The 15,937-nt window shown below is 41.2% G+C and overlaps 1 protein-coding gene across 19 annotated transcripts in view; it reads right to left on the bottom strand.

Annotated features, from left to right (window-relative positions):
* LOC308572470 (poly(rC)-binding protein 3-like) overlaps positions 1-15,937 on the bottom strand; it is a 191,057-nt gene that overhangs the window by 59,275 nt on the left and 115,845 nt on the right. Inside the window, exon 1 of one of the 19 annotated variants that reach the window (XM_081168585.1) lies at positions 6,268-6,289. The exons of the other annotated variants lie outside the window; for them this stretch is intronic. The gene's annotated coding sequence lies outside the window, so the exon portion shown is untranslated. Of the gene's footprint in view, positions 1-6,267; positions 6,290-15,937 lie in introns of those variants that run through there. 19 annotated transcript variants of the gene reach the window in all.

Genomic DNA, 15,937 nt, shown 5'->3' with positions numbered 1-15,937 from the left:
CAGCCCCTAGTATACTGAGAAATATGTCAGATTAGTTTAGTGGGTCTTACTCCCAAGAAAACATGTATAAGACCCAAGTCTTAGGCTGTGTACACATTACCAGCTAAAAATGCAGCTAGGTCGTCCTTTTTGTTTCAATTCAGACCAACCAGGTTTTGAGGGAAATGCATCCAAACACAGAAGGAAACAACAGGATAGATACAGACTGTGGCTAACATTGTGTGTACACTATTTCCCAAACAGTTGTGGGAGCACCAGGGATGCAGAGTAAACAGGAGTGTGAACACAAGCTTAGAAATATTAAGAATTCATTGGGGGGTCAATTTGAATTTGTGCATCCAGCAAATTAGGTCTTAAGAAGTGTATACTGTACTTACTGCTGCACAACATCACAAAGCATAGCATTAAACCAGAAATCATGCTTGGTTCAATGGCACTGAATGAAGACCTGGTGGTACGAATGCTTAGAATTGGGGTGCCAGACGAATTTCTACCACTTTGTACTACATTATGTAAAATCAAACAGCAAAAGGTTTGATGATGATGTTTTATACATTGTATTAGAAAATTTGCTTCCAAAGTTTCATTCTCCAACAATTCCGCTCACCCTCTTCAATGGCAGGCCCAACTAGCCAATGGGAACGCTTGGGCTTGCTCCCAGGGGCCATTAAATTGCAGCCTGTCCAGCTGTCTTCCCTGTCTTTTCATTGGATCTCCCACCCTCCCTAATTTACTAGCTTTTACTTGTGCTTTGACCTTGCTATGGACCAAACTGGCTGCCATATTCAGGGGCCAGCCAGGAATTTTCCCATGTGGCAAATTGACACCAGCCATCTGGTTTTCACCTACCTCATAGCAATGAGGTTAGGTGGTTAGGCATTGGGTAAGCCTAGATCTTGGCTGGAGAGGAGGTTATAGCCTCTGCCTGCCCCTCCTTGAGAAAAGGTATCCTGTTTAAACGATTTGGGAGGAGTGGCTTCTTTCCGAAGCCCAGGCGGAGCTAGGGCTATACCACTCCTCCAACAGGGACTCTGCAGAGGGTACCCCTACTGGACGTAGGTCATAGGGACTCCCCCCAAGATGTGGTTTGCCCTTAGATGCACTTCCAGCGGAGGGGCCAGAGTGGAATAGCAACGACTTCACCCAATGCCTATGTCAAACCGTTCTCTACTGTAGCCAATAACATGGTGGCCCTATTCAAGGCCAAACCCAACATGCTGTTGTCCCGAGGGAACTGTGGGGTCACGGGGTCTTGGCACACAAACCACCAGTTCTCTCATTCACCAAAAATAACAGGAAAAGCTTCAGTTTTATATTTTTATCTATTTTATTTCGTTCAGTGATACACTGTATTTCACACTACACAATGCACAGTGGTTTTTATTACGGTAATCATTACAGCTGTCCTATATGTAGTGTAAAAATGAAACAAAAAACCAATTTTGAAGAAAGCTACTTTTCTGCTCCATCCTCTGGTGCATCAATAGTCAGCTTAGTATTTTTCACACTCCAGAAATGACTTGGTGTTTTCCACATGCCAGGTCCCTTGGGACTTGTAACTATTTAACATACTGTGTTACATGGAATGGGGCACTTTATGTGAAATTTAAAAAAGAACTGAATAATCTTCTAAGTTGGACAGAGATGCTTTTGTTCCACGCAGAGCTACAAGGCACATTAATGCAAGAATATAACTTGATCACAGGAAAACAAGAAATCATTGTAGCTTGCATATAAAAGCTGGCCTGTTCTCTGTGGTCATAAAAGCATCACTTGATTTGCACCATCATTAGAACTGAACTGACCTTTTCTTGTTAACATTTCACACTGCACAATTAGTAAGCAACTGTTGAGCGATGTGAATGCCTTTGTACATATCACCTCAGGCAAGGATGCTTATTTTAAACTTCAGACAATCAGCTAAGTCCACGGGAAACACTGCAGGGCTTGTGAGTGTGTAGCCAAATGTAACAAGTGTGGAAAACCTAGAAGAGCATGTATCCACTGTGTCCTGTGATTTCCTGCATAAACAAAGGTTAACATCTTAGAGTCAGAATCCGAAACAAACTGTCTTCGGAAAACTAACTGAGATGAGTGCAACATTTTTGAAGGCAACCTAAGTTTTGGAGACATGTGCGATGATTTTTGGGAACAACCCAGTGCCTGTGGTGATCACATTCTTACACCCAATGTCTTTTGGCATGAAAGTGTAAGAATTCTCTGCTATCAGAGGAGTACTGTCTTCCTTGTTCTCTGCATGTTTATTGTGGATAAACAGTCAGCAAAACTACAGCATGGAGCAACAGCCTATTTGTAATGCAAATGAATTGTAAAAAAAGTCTAGGAAATATGTTTTCAGTGGGGGGGGGCAACCATAACATTATGTTCATGGGCTTGGTGGAGATGCCATATAATGAACATTTCACTCATTTTCATTAAGTACCTCACCAACATATTCTGTAGTTGACAGCAGGAAGTGGTTAAGTGCTGTTTAGACATACTGTGAGCACCTTGTATGATTTAATACCATCAAGAAGCTAAATTAATCAGATAGGGTAATAGAATGGACTTAGGCTGCATTTGGACGGCACTTCATTCTGTCTTCCTGATGTTTCCTTACCTGTTAAATTTCATGCTTTATGTGATCTTTCACACAACATAAAAGTCACTTCTGGGGATCTAGTAGAATCTAGCAGGAGCATAGTATTCATTTTCTAGTTTTAGTTTTAATTACTTCCATTAAAAATCCATTTGCAACCCCATTGCAAGCTCAAAATTGGAGGAGTTTTGTGTTGTCATTTTCCTACGCTTTTCATTATCATACCACTGCCACTCATGTGATACAATTTAGGGAGATATCCCAGCATACACTTCTTTCCAACCATTTAAAATTTAGCATGACATTGGTCAAAAGGCCACAATTCTATAGCACAACAGCTACTATAGTGTAAAAGGAATATTAGGAATTGAACAGAAGCATTATAAGCAGCGAAAGAAAAACAAAAAAAATTGTGTCTGAATGCAGCCTTGATTCATTCCTGTTTCTCACTTGTTCACCATTAAAGCCTATTGTGTCCTGTTTCTGTGCAGATTTTAATGGGAAAAGCTTTTTAAAATCCATATGGTCAACTGGTTTTTAATATAAAAAATAATACATTAAAAAAAACTTTTGTAAGGATTTCCGGGATCAGCTAGAAAGTGCAGTGTGGGTTGAAAATCCCTTAGAGGAAATGGCATGTCACTACACGTATCGCCTTTTGGTAAAAATATTGGCAGGGTGGGGAGACAATTGCCTGGGGAGGGAGATGGCTGCCTCTGAGTACTGATGGGGGAATCCATATTGTTCCCCATACAATTCCTCAGGGAAGGACTGCCTATAACGGCATATTCCTACTTCCTGGAGCATTTGTGCACAGCACAAAAACGGCTTGCTATCACACTACACACACTAGCTGCTCCAAGCAGCTTGAAAATGGGAAAAGGGGAAAGCAAAACACTTCCCCCAGACCCCTCTGTAAGTTGCAAGCATTCAGATGGTGCTCAGCAAGGTCCACAGTTCTGAAAACTACTCTGCACATGTGTGCTCTAATCCAGGAACTGGTCCAGGAGGGGTGAATCAGGGAAGCGCACTCAAAAATATGGTGCAAACAAAACCCTCCTCCATCCTTAGTTTCAGAGTAAAGTCAGATGACAACAAGATGGCTTTTCAATGCATGGTATAACCAACTATGGCCTTTGCTAGTGATCTATCTTTTTTCAGCATCTTATTGGCCTGTCACAGAGACTTTATGTGGCTGTCCTGCCTGGAGCTGCCTCCCTAACATGTATGCTAGGCTTGTAAGGACCGTTTGCTCCTAGCAGCCGCTTCCTGATATCCCCAGCTGCTGGCATACCATCCTCATGGTATGTGTTGTCCTGCCTAGGACAAGCCTGAACATACCCTGGCCTCTGTTCTACCTTCCTGGATCATATGGTGCCCTGGAGTTATAGAAGGCTGCACAAACTGATTTCCACACTGCACTTCTTTCTGACAGAGATGGAGTTGAAATTTGATTTCTTATCTCAGAATTAACCACTCCTGGCTATGGATCTCTTGTAACGCCAAAATCTATCAAGTTTATCTACCTGCATATTATAACATCTAGGGAAGGTATTACGCTAAAAATAATTGTTATGGCTACAATTTCACATTCTTTGTCTACCTAATTACTCACTTTAGTCAACTTGTTTCCCACCTGTCCAATTACAGGTGTCAATTCACTCAGCGAAGCTAACAAGATTCTCCTATTACCAATCACTGTTGCTGTGACGGGCAAGTTTTGCATATATTTAAACTATAATTGAATTGTCACAGACAGTACTTTGTATTCCATTGCCATTTAACTCCAGCCTTTATACACACACAACACTTACACTTAGTAAAAGACAACTGAAGATCACATGTGACACAGCAGGCGCTAGTTCACAAAAGGTTAGACAATAATTAAATTTGTTAGAGACTCAAGACTCTGTTTTTATTTTTACTTTTTGTGGCAGCAGATAACCACTCCACAGCTTAGTCAGCCTGTGAGATCTGGCAGGTGGGAATTTTATCTGAACCCAGATTGAGGGACGGATGGTTAAGAGGCCAGTAGTTCATAGAATCATAGAATCATAGAATCATAGAGTTGGAAGAGACCACAAGGGCCATCGAGTCCAACCCCCTGCCAAGCAGGAAACACCATCAGAGCACTCCTGACATATGGTTGTCAAGCCTCTGCTTAAAGACCTCCAAAGTAGGAGACTCCACCACACTCCTTGGCAGCAAATTCCACTGTCGAACAGCTCTTACTGTCAGGAAGTTCTTCCTAATGTTTAGGTGGAATCTTCTTTCTTGTAGTTTGGATCCATTGCTCCGTGTCCGCTTCTCTGGAGCAGCAGAAAACAACCTTTCTCCCTCCTCTATCTGACATCCTTTTATATATTTGAACATGGCTATCATATCACCCCTTAACCTCCTCTTCTCCAGGCTAAACATGCCCAGCTCCCTTAGCCGTTCCTCATAAGGCATCGTTTCCAGGCCTTTGACCATTTTGGTTGCCCTCCTCTGGACACGTTCCAGTTTGTCAGTGTCCTTCTTGAATTGTGGTGCCCAGAACTGGACACAGTACTCCAGGTGTGGTCTGACCAGAGCAGAATACAGTGGCACTATTACTTCCCTTGATCTAGATGCTATACTCCTATTGATGCAGCCCAGAATTGCATTGGCTTTTTTAGCTGCCGCGTCACACTGTTGGCTCATGTCAAGTTTGTGGTCAACCAAGACTCCTAGATCCTTTTCACATGTACTGCTCTCAAGCCAGGTGTCACCCATCTTGTATTTGTGCCTTTCATTTTTTTTGCCCAAGTGCAATACTTTACATTTCTCCCTGTTAAAATTCATTTTGTTTGTTTTTGCCCAGTTCTCTAATCTGTCAAGGTCGTTTTGAAGTGTGATCCTGTCCTCTGGGGTGTTAGCCACCCCTCCCAGTTTGGTGTCATCTGCAAATTTGATCAGGATGCCCTTGAGTCCATCATCCAAGTCGTTGATAAAGATGTTGAATAAGACCGGGCCCAAGACAGAACCCTGTGGCACCCCACTAGTCACTCTTCTCCAGGATGAAGAGGAACCATTGATGAGCACCCTTTGGGTTCGGTCAGTCAGCCAGTTACAAATCCACTGAGTGGTAGCAGAGTCAAGACCGCATTTTACCAGCTTCTTTACAAGAATATCATGGGGCACCTTGTCAAATGCCTTGCTGAAATCAAGGTAGGCTACATCCACTGCCTGTCTCAATACCCCAATTAGATGTCCTCACTGAAGTAAAGGTTCCTAACAATCTTCCTACTGCTCACTCAATAATGGTGATAGATACTGATTCATAAAGTATTTTAGGATATATTTAAATCTAGATATTTAAATTAGTTATACTGCCCACCCCATCCTAAGTGAACTGCTACAGTGCCAAATGAAATGAAAGGGATAGAGACTCTCAGAAGGATCAAATGACTCCAAAGGGAAAACAAATGTATTCACAGTTGACTGTTGTCCTTTGCCTGCGCTGCTCAAATCCACCAAGATTTGTGTTGATGGAGCAATTTGAGGACAGAAGCTAGAATCAATGGTTTTCTGCACCATTTATTTATTTAATATCTCTACCTATGTGTCACATTTTGTTTCCCAACCTTCCACAAAGAAACTTATCCTTAAACCAATGAGTAAAACAGGTTAGGCTGAGGGGGGGGTACCTGTTACAGGACACCCCCCAGTTTCAGTGACTCTCTTCCGTCTTCTGAACCAGAAGCCTTTTGTTGTTAGCACCCCAGGGCTCCTAGAAAAGTTGACATTTGACCTGCTTCGGCACTTTCCACTTGTTCTGGGATTTAGCTGGCGATCTGCCCCTCAATGTCAACCTGCCCAGCCTCCTGCCTGCAGTGTCAACCACCTGCTACCATGGAAACAAATATCCAGGCCAAGGTCACAATGGAGACACATATCCACTGAACACTGCCACCTCCTTGCCACTGTGACATTACTTGACAAGTATGAAGACCTTGCTGGGGATTTTTAATAGAAAAAGGGGGCCAAGAAGTTGTCTCCTGTGGTTGCCCCATTAAACATCAGTTTGCAGAAAACATTCCCTTTGGATGTGTCAATTCCCTTTCGACCCTGGAGCTCAAGGCCTTCTCGGAATATCTCCGGGACAACATGGAAAGGGGGCTTATTTGGCTGTCCACCTCCACAGTCAAAGCACCTACCTTGTTTGTGGGTGCAGACTCTGAGGACTGTACTTCTGCACTGATTATTCGGTGCTTAGTCAGAGACCTATTAAGAACTGGTATCCTCTGACATTCAGTTGACTGTGATTTTATGTAAACTGTGCTATTTTTACTGTTGTTAGCCACTCTGAGCCCAGCTTTGGCTGGAGAGGGCGGGATATAAATAAATAATAATATTATTATTATTATTATTATTATTATTATTATTATTATTATTATCATCCCTGAACTCAGGGAGCTCAATGGTTTACTGATTTTGACCTGTAACCTGGTGCAAATCTCAAGATTAATTGGTAAAAAACATAACTGCATTTTAAGATAATTTATTATGGGGTGTTAACAAAGCCCATAATAACTTTAGCAACGCTATCTAACACCCACCCGTTCTTAAGCCAAGGGTTGTGTGCTTTTGACATATATGTGCCTACTACATGAGCCCATGCAATTGGGTCACTCAGTGAGCAGAACAGTAGGCTGGCCACTCGTGAGGAATAATCACATGTAGCTCAAAATACCAGAAGGTGCGCTGTTACCATGCACCTGTTTAAAGACACATTGACTTTGTATATGAAAGTTCGATTTGGATGGGCGTTAACTGCCTGAATTACTTCAGATGTATTTCAATGCAGAGGGAAGTATTTTTAAAGCGAATACCAAATGCCTGGGAGGGCATTCAGGGGGAATTTCAGCAAAGCAATGGAGGGAGAAAGCATCGGTGGGAAATTCACCGCTCAACAGCTTGGAGCCTACAAAGGCTGCAGTCATGTGCAGTGACAGGGCAGCACAGAATTCCCCCAAGGCTCTGTGCTCTAGTTAAATCAATTTGTCAGAAGCAGCTCTGCTGCTTTCCTCTAACTCCCATCCTCGCTCCACCCCAGATCAGGAAGCCTATTGGAAACAAAGACAGCTGGGGCCCACAGCTGCCTCCTTGTAGTGGATTAATTAGTACATCAGACATCATCTCCTAATTAGCAGGCACGTAAAGAATAAAAACCTCTCTGAATCAAGTGAGCCATTGCCATATGTTGACGCTGTAACAATACACTAAACATGTACCATAATTCTGTAAAATAACTAAAGGAACAAGACCAGGCTGCCCGTGGTCACCTTTGATGTTCATAATAGTTTCAGAAGTATTGGTGCAAAGAATAAGATGTAATCAAGACAGTAAAGATGTAAGAGTGGGACAGAGACAATATAAATTAAAAGCATTTGCACACGACGTGGTGATATTGGTGATAAGTGCTACAAGAGATTAAAAAAGCTGGTGAAGTAGCAGCTTTTAAGATTAATAAAGATAAAACCAAACTCTTGGTTAAAAGTATGATGAGAATAAAAATAAATTACAAGATGTGTCTGGATTAAAGATTGAAGGAAGGTGAAGTATTTAGGTGTATACGTAACAGCAGATAATATAAATCTGTATAATGACAATTATGTAGAAAACTGGGAAGATATTAAAAGAAATTTGCAAATTTGGAACAGAATGAATCTTTCACTATTAGGCAGAGTGTTGACTAAAAAACAGATTGTTTCAACACATGGCAAAAAGATATTTCTAAATATATTTGGCGAGGGGGAAAATCAAGAATAAAATATAAAATATTGATAGATGCAAAATAGAGAGTAGGTTTGTCCCTGCCGGATATGAGGTTATATTATGAAGCATCATGTCTTTGTTGCTTGAAGGAATGGATGACATTGGAGAATCCACATATTTTAGACTTAGAAGGCCATGATAATATTTTCAGTTGGCAAGCTTATTTATGGTATGAAAAGGTGAAAGTACATAAAGGATTTACACATCTTATAATTAGGAAAAAATTGTATAGGGTATGGGATAAATACAAAAATCTATTAGAGGCAAAAACACCACTTTGACTCTCACCAGTGGAAGCTGTAGCAGTAAAGAAAAAGAATATGATAGAAAAGTGGACAACTTATAGAAATTTATTCAAACAAGAAGGAGGAGAGTATCAATTAAAATAATTTAAGGAATTATCAGGTAAATTAACAACATGGATACAATATCATCATTTGAACAAAGCATTTAAGAAAGATAGGATACAAGGGTTTGGGGAACAAATATTGCAACTGGAGAGAGCGCTGTCAGAATGTAATGTAAAAGTGCTGTCTAAAATGTTTAAGATATTATTGGAATGGGAGAAAAGAATGAGCGAGTAATATCCTCAATGATACAATGGGCAATAGGATTATTGTAACAACCTGCAGTTTCATAAGAGTATATATTTAAATTAAATGAATAAATGAGTAAATTAAGTTAATTTGGAATATGCAGAAAATATAAAAAATAAACTGCAGAAAGAGGGGGAAGGAAGTCGAGTTTTGAAATGTTAAAATGACTGTAAAATTATTGAAATGTATAAAACTGAAAATCATAAATAAAATAATAATAAAAACATGTAATTCTGCCCATCATGAAAAACTGCAAACTTAGGCCACTGATTAATGCAGTGTCACATATTTATGTCATCAGTTTGGATTCTTTATTCTTTTTTTCAACATTCAGTCTGAAGATTGGATACTGCTAAACAAACATGAAGTGTCTGTGTGTGTGTGTGTGTGTGTGTGTGTGTGTGTGTGTAAACAAATTAGCCACAAAATCCCAAAAGCAAGAGCTGTTTGTTGTGTTTGTTGTACCACTCAAAAAATTGAAATTATGGAATAGTGCATGTATCCCTATGTTAAGAAATAACTGTTGCCCAGTGTTCTTTGAGGCCAGGTTGATACTCTCTCTTCTGGAATCTGCCAAAACGAAGGATTTTTGAATTAATGCCTTCCCTTCAGAAGACCTCTTTGGAGTTTGCGGAGGGGAGACTGCGGCTTGCTTGGTTCCTCTGCAGCCCTGCTAAAGCAAGGCTATTTTTCTAGAAAAAGAGGGCCCAGTGTTCACCAAGAACTTCTCCCTTGTTCTCTTAGAATGGCAATGGTGCCACCTGAGAGGGGCTGCAGCTGAGCTCCACCTGAGAGGGGGGAAAGCCCTAGCTAAAAGCATGTAGATGGGAGAGGAAGGGGCAACACAGAGTGACAACACAAAGGCCCCCGCAAATCCTAGCTGAGGTGCAAAGATTTCACGAAGGAAGAGAGGGACTCTCCTGTAATGAGTGGGCAGCGCTAGGAGCAGAGCCAGCAGCAAGGTCAAGTAAACCCAGTGCTTTTTTTCTTAAAAAATAAAATGTTTAGGGGTACTCTTATTTTCGTACTCATATTGAAATACTGCCCCTCAATGAGGCCAAACCTAGATTCACAAAATGTTTAGGGGTATTCGTACCCCTGGGGACCCCCAGAAAAAAGCACTCAGTAAACCATTGTGGAATTGGACTAAAAGTGCCACAAGAATCAAGCCCTTGGCACGCATGCCATAGTTACATGGCTTAGTTCAATCAAAGCTGCTTTTGGACCTTTGAATTCATATTCTCATGTGCCCTCTTAACATTCACTTATTCAGTTCTAGGCTGCCCAGTTCCATTGTGGTGTCAGAGAAGGTAAGCCAACGGAAGCCAGTATTGTTATTAAGGCATCCAGCTGTGCTAATGTGACATATTCGCAGGACAAGGAGGTCATGAACACTTATTCTATTACTTTACAGCTGTCAAAATATCTTCCAATAAATGAAGGAATTGCTTTTGCAGCTATTACAAATACAACCTGCTTGCACCAAACATGGGACTCCACACGACTGATGCACTTAAACTTCTTAGGCTCTTACTTTCTCACGACTGCTAACATGAGCTTTTGTACACATAAGGAGTACACAAAAGTCCTTCATTTGGGACCAAATTAACAACAAAAAAAGTGTTCTCTCTCTTTTTGTAAAAAAACAGCTTCATTAGGAATAAATATTACTTTTGAGCATTTATCAATTTTTTTAAAAAACAACAGTTTGGGGAAAAGTTTAGCTGTATTAAGAGGGGAATAATGTTGAACACCAATTATTTGAATATCCCTTTAAATACTATCTTCGAAGTATCACCACTGAAACATTGTGACTGAAAATACACTATCATTACAAAGCAGAGGTTATTATTTGGTGGTAGATGAGAGAGAGAGAGAGAGAGAGAATAAACGAAGCAGGTTGAAGGCTGCTACTGGGAGAAACATAGGAAGACGGGCATCTTCCATCATTCCCAGAGTCTGAAGGGAAAGCCTCATTCTTCTTCTACTGCTCTCTATGACTTCTAATGGTGACTCTGGCTGCTCCCAGTGTAAAATCTTGTTTTACTGCAGCCGAGTTATTCTGCAGTAACTTAGCTTGTGAGAGGTTTTCTACCTAATTAGGATACAATACCTGCGCTCAGCCCCACAACACTGAACAGGTTCACGCAAGGGAAAAGCAGGCAAACTATCCCCATCCCCATTTACCCCCCCCCCGCCTATCACCCACTATTCCAACATGCAAAAGAAAAACCTCCAGATAAAAACCTAGCAACCCAAAGGCCTACACTGTCTAAAAGATTTCTATAACAACAAACCTATACCAACACAATAAATACAAGACACCCAAATACCTCGGCAAACACATCATCAACTACATACCTTTTTAAACAATCCAACAGCAAGATCAGCAGCCACTAGGCCAGGGGTCTGCAACCTTTAAGACAAAAAGAGCCACTTGGACCCGTTTCCGAAGGAAAAAAAAACTGGGAGCCGCAAAACTCGTCATTATAAAAATAACTTTTTTCTAACTTTTTATTATTTCTTTGTTTGACCCCTCAGAATTCCTCCTCCTCATAGAAATAAATGTTAAATTAACAAGTTACCTTTTTGTGTGTGTGTATTCTTCACTCCCCTTCAAAACAGTGACCAGCGTACATGCCCCCTTTCAATGCAGTGACCAGTGTACATGCCACTTACAATGTAGCGGGCGGGCGGGTGGGAAGGTGACTAACGCACGCACCATCCCCATGCGATGTCACAGCCAGTACAGCGCCCGCCACAGTGGGGAGTGTCGGGGCGCACAATGCGCCTCCTCCCCTCGCTAGTATCCGCCCTGGAGCCGCGGCAAAGGTGTAAAAGAGCCACATGCGGCTCCGGAGCCGCGGGTTGCAGACCCCTGGACTAGGCCCTTGACCACCTTCGAAAACCTTCTCCTGATGGCAGAAGAACACAGTACAGTGGTACCCCGCAAGACGAATGCCTCGCAAGACGGAAAACCCGCAAGACGAAAGGGTTTTCTGTTTTGGAGGCGCTTCGCAAGACGAATTTCCCTATGGGCTTGCTTCGCAAGACGAAAGCCCATAGGGAAATCTCTGGGGACCTCTTTTAAATGCTGGTGGTGGGGAGCAAAGCCTTTCCCCCCCCTCCGGCCTTCAGAAGAGGTCCAGGAAGGCCGGCGGGGGCCGAAAGGCTTTGTTCCCCACCGCCAGCATTTTAAAAGCAGTCCGGCATAGCAGGGAAGCGCTTCCCGCTATCGCGGACGGCTTTTGAAGGCAGGCAGGGGGGAGCAAAGACTTTCGTATGTAACCTGAAGCGTATGTAACCTGAAACGTATGTAACCCGAGGTACCACTGTATTAGATAGACCTTAATCTGACTTTGTAAGGGAACTAAATAGAAAAATGCTTCCATTATATTTTAAAGACTTTACCACTGACAGCTTTATAGTGAACAATCTAAAATTGGATTTTCTAGCAACACAAAGAACAAGCAGCTAGGGATCACTCACTACCAGCTTTCAGATCCGACTTTTGTGGTCTCTATATACCAGTGTACACTGATTTGTTTTTATGGTGTTTTTACTGTCTTTAGACGGCATTATGACTTCCTTTAGTATGATTTTTATTCTATATGCCATCTTGAGCAATTTCCTTTTGATTGGAAAGATTACATATCAATGCTGCTTCTTAATAAAAAGAAGCTTCCCTCCAGATGATGGTGGACTCATGTTTTGCTACTCCAGACGTGTTTTACGCTTTAAAACAAAAAAACAAAGTGAATTGAATAGTTTGCAATAAACTAGTGAGCCACCCAGACATCTAAAAAAGAAACGGAAGAGAACAAAAATAAAATGTTCTTACAAAGTGTTTTGACCTTACAGAATTTAGTGGGACTTACTCTGAATTCTCATTCTTGTCCTTATTTATTAAATGTATATACAACCAGGGCTTTTTTCAGCTGGAACTCACCAGAACTCACTTCAGGCACCTCTCAAGTGGGGGCCATTGCCATTCTAAGAGAACAAGGGAGTTCTCTTATGTTCTTAGTTTCTTCCCATGGGTGGGTCTTGCTGACTTAAACCTCCTGGCTCTTCAAGAGGCTGCTATTCTCCAGGTGAAGAGCTGGGGGGAGGATGCTGGTGTTCAGCTCCCAGCCAGCAATAGTCCTATCGCTGCTACCAGCTTCCTCTCCATTATCATGAGCAAAGGCACTGAATGAGTGGTACCTTCAAAGGGAATTTTCTTAAAGGCTGGTTGGTTGGTATGTTACATGAAGGACAGCAAAGGCAAATGGGATAGTATATATTTTTACCACTTGCTCCTCATATTTCTCTCTTGTCTCCCAGTGTCATAGAAGTTATTAGTCCAAATCTCATTATTAGGATTGTAGAGACGTCTGCATTCCCAAGGATTATCTACAATCAAGTAGCTTTTAGGAAATGATGGTGTAAGAGTCCTTCCATTAACACTACTAATCCAATACAAGTGTTGGCAATGGATAATTCTGCATATTTAGATAATGAGATGCTCAACCTAATATGAAAGTTCAATATGTGACACTTACTTGTTTTTATATCTTCAGTTTAGAAATATATATTTTCTAGCTAATTCTCCACTTCTCCCTCATTGTTAGCAAACAGATAGCCTTGCCTTGGCCTAATCACTAAATCAAATTATTCTCATAGCTACTCAGGCCTTTCATGATGACATAATAAAGAAATGAGTTTTGATGGAGAGTCCCTGAGTGAATTAGGTAGTTCTTGAAGGTACATTTCCTTCTCCCTTGCTAGTGGTGTCCATAAAAAGGATTCCGTTGCTTATTTTAGTTTATCAGAATAGATTTTAACAAGGGCTGCTGAAAAACACACACCCTCAGATGCTATGATGCTATATAAAAAAACTAACTGCCACATGCTATATAAATGAAATATTTATATGTATGGAACAAGACATACATTGTTTCCACTACTAACAGCAACTTGTGTTATTCCACCTTTTATCTCCATAATATTTCAAAGTAAGTATGTGCCATACAATCCCAGGTCTTTAGAACACAGATACAAAACCTTAATACAGTGGTACCTCGGGTTAAGTACTTAATTCGTTCCGGAGGTCCGTTCTTAACTTGAAACTGTTCTTAACCTGAAGCACCACTTTAGCTAATGGGGCTTCCCGCTGCCACCGCCATGTGATTTCTGTTCTCATCCTGAAGCAAAGTTCTTAACCCGAGGTACTATTTCTGGGTTAGCGGAGTCTGTAACCTGAAGCGTATGTAACCTGAAGCGTATGTAACCAGAGGAACCACTGTAAAATCATCACTGTTAATATTCTACTGAATCCCACCACCAATTTCGGAATATTTTCCACTCCCTCCGAAGGAGCCCAGTTATGTCACCCATTGCTTGCAGAGCCAGCAGCCGCTCACCCCCTTTCAAACACCCTCCCTTGTGGAGCGTTCCCTCAGCCTCCTCTTCTTAGCAGTCCTCTGGGCAGCTGCCACCACCACTCCTGGTCTCTGAGCCCCACGCTAAAGAGAGGTGCTCCTTCATGCCGCCCAGCAGGGGCCTGGGAAGAGGATGCCCCCATTCATCTGGGGAACATGCAGCCAAGGCTGCTGCAACAAACATCCACACAGGCCTTGAGGAGGCAGAGATGTGAGAAGGTATCAGAGGAGGGAGGGAAGAAAAGAGACCAGTGTTGCCGCAGCACCCCTGGCCATCATTCAAGGCACACTGGTTGAAAACCACTGCGATGTTGCATTGAAAAGTGGGCATTGTCTAATAAGGAGTAATGGTCTAATATGGAATAATTCTGCAGAGAAAAAAAAGCAGAATTACATTTTCAACTTTGATAAATACAACTGCTGAAAATTAAGGTTACTATCAAATAAAGTTAAGAAATCAGGCTATGTTTCCCTTTTAGTTTTCCTCAAATCAATATTTTCTTTTAAAAGAAAGCACAATAGTGTTCTGAAATAAAATATAGTTTCAAAATCTGTACTGCTCCCATGAAATTGCTCCCATGAGATTTTGCCCCCATGAATTTGCTCCCATGAAATCTGCAGTCTCAAGCAAATCCCACAACAGTTCTTCCATGGGAAGTTAAATATTTCAGTTTCAGGATTAAAATGCATATGTGAAGCATCTGGGGCCTTGAATTCAAGTGAATGATAAATGAATTATTAAGGGAAAGTAGCACAACTTGTCAAAATGTGAACTGGCCAAGTAGATTTCTGCAGAAATCTGATATACTGAGTGAATCCCATTTGAAATGGAGTCCCCCTTGTGGGATTTCACACCTCTCTAGTGCTCTCCTGAAACGCCCCCCATGATTCTCCCAAGAGAATGTACTTACATACATTTATGCAGACAGGCAAACCTTTTTTTTACTGAGCAGCTACACTCATTAGTGAGTTAAAATTATTTATTCAGAGCCATACAATAAAAACTGTTTAGATTTTTTTAAAAACAGAAACACCCGCCCCGCTATTTTGTCTAGCTCACAACATTCAAGTAGCATCCATTGTCACAATTTCCTATTTGTTCTGTCTCCCAAATTATGGTAACCATTCACCAAGCATATCAGTTCAACTCTATAGTTATGCAAACAACACCACTAATTGCTTGGACATAGACATGCTGAAGCAATACAAAACTTTTCTAAAACAAAACAGAGAGAGTATTTCTTATTGATTGATTTCTAAATATACACATACTGCAATATCATTTTTAAAAATCAGAGTGGTGCACAACAAATATATAAACAATAAAAACCGCATAAAAACAAAATCACAGATCACTAGCTAACTGTAACAAATTTCTTTTTGTTCTTCAGTTGCGTGCCTGGTAGTGTAGAAAGGTTTTCAGCAACTATTTAAGAATTACTACTGAAGATGCCTGCTGAATCCTTATTGGAAGAGCTTTCCACCAGACTTTGCCAATAACACTGAAGGTTTTCTTTTCT

Source organism: Podarcis bocagei, assembly GCF_964188305.1.
Source record: "Podarcis bocagei genome assembly, chromosome: 13".
In the NCBI taxonomy this organism is placed as follows: Eukaryota; Metazoa; Chordata; class Lepidosauria; order Squamata; family Lacertidae; genus Podarcis; species Podarcis bocagei.
The sequence above is the reverse complement of the archived record's forward strand: the minus strand, read 5'-3'. Positions and strand labels throughout refer to the sequence as shown.